A 1,790-nucleotide genomic window follows, 5' to 3' on the forward strand; every position below is an offset into this window, starting at 1 on the left:
TAGAAAAATAAAAAGGTAATCTAAAAAGGAATAATTGAATTGAATTTAAAACTTAATTAAAATAAAGTTCAACCTTTAGAACTAATTTAATGTCTTAAGTCGTTTAAGAAATAAATTAATATCTCATAACTTTCTTGATGAATATTAATTATGCCAAACAACTTTTTAAATACTAATAAATTTATGTTGTTACAAATATTTTTAAAACAAATTTCGTTTTCCACAACTCTTTCTGAATATATACAAAGGTAAAGCTTTTACTCTTAAATCCATTTCAAGTTTCTTATATATACAGAGCAAGATATTCCATAAACTGGACAAAAGCAAGCATAAAAGACGAAGATTTGTTGGAAGATTTGGTTGGCCAACAATGGCTGTCAAACTTTAATTTGCGTTGTGCTTGTTATTTTATTCTTGGATTTTATTTTTATATAAATTCTTTTTACTGCTAACTAAAAGTTTAAAAGGAAAAAAATAAATCCCCTTCCTATATTGAAAAATAAACAGAGTTCATTTGAGCTTGCAAATAGGGTATACTAAAATCATAATTTCGTTAAATTTTCAATTAAGTTTTTATATTTTTTTTTCTTTTAATTGGTTTCTGTACTAATTTTTTTTTTCAATTGAGTCCTTATACTTTCTTTTCCTTTTATTTGAGTCCCTGCACAAATTTTTTTTTTAGTTGGGTCCCTATACAATTAAGCCAATTACTACTGAGAGGGACCTAATTGAAAAAAAAATTTGGTGCAGGAACTCAATTAAAAAGAAAAAAGTATAGAGACCTAATTGAAAATTTCGTGAAATTATAAGGACTACAGAGTAATTAAACATTTAATAAATTAAGTTTAAACAGCAAAATTTTACCAAATTAAATCTAATAAAATAGCAGATGCACGTGAGAAGAAGGTGGGTATCGTATAAAAGCCTCAAAGAATGAAGATAGAGATGCATGTGTCCCTATTGAAAGTGTCAATGGGTTTGGTCGTTCCATTAAGAGGCGACAAATTCATGTTGGGAGTTCATATCTTGCCATCACTGTTTATAAATAAAACATTCATCGACACCCCCAAACACTATATGCCGCCTATTACCATGCATCTCTTTTGGCTACACACATCAAATGACACCTTCTTTTGTCACCTCATACAAAGGTAACATGACTAATATTATTGCTTCTTATTCTTTAATAAAATAAAAATCAGTACACTAGCTAGTAGTGTAGATCTAAGAAAAGCTTTGTATCACTTAAAAAAAATCTTTTAGATAACGACTAATTCAGTGATCAACAAATTTCTATCATCAATAATAAAGAATTATTTGACGAATCGGACGTTAATTATTTAAGTTGATAGATTTATTTGTCTTATTACGTATGGTCTCAGAGTTATCTTCGTGATTGTCTTTCCTCTCAGAGTTCTAACGACTTTTGGACATGGTGGACTGCATCAACAAAGATACTTAACCTGTTGAAGAATGCTGACCGTAATCCTCAATTGCTTGCTATCATTTGCTGGAACTGCTGGAAAGCTCGTTGATTTTTGAAGGTTCTACTTCTATACCGTCTGCCATTCTAGCAAGCTCTGTCAAGTTGAAATCCAAAGAACTCCCAGTTTAGGTCGTCATCTTTATGAGACAAGCTCTTAGTTCCATTCAATTTGATTTATCATTATTTCTTCTTTAAGATTTTTCTTCGTTTTTCGATCACGCACCGTTGGATGAATACCTTCAGTGTAGTGTTTTTGGGAAATCCCCACCTTTTATTATGCTGTCCTGCTTTTGGACATCTTTGT

The sequence above is a fragment of the Arachis ipaensis genome, chromosome B03 (genome assembly GCF_000816755.2).
Source record: "Arachis ipaensis cultivar K30076 chromosome B03, Araip1.1, whole genome shotgun sequence".
NCBI lineage: Eukaryota > Viridiplantae > Streptophyta > Magnoliopsida > Fabales > Fabaceae > Arachis > Arachis ipaensis.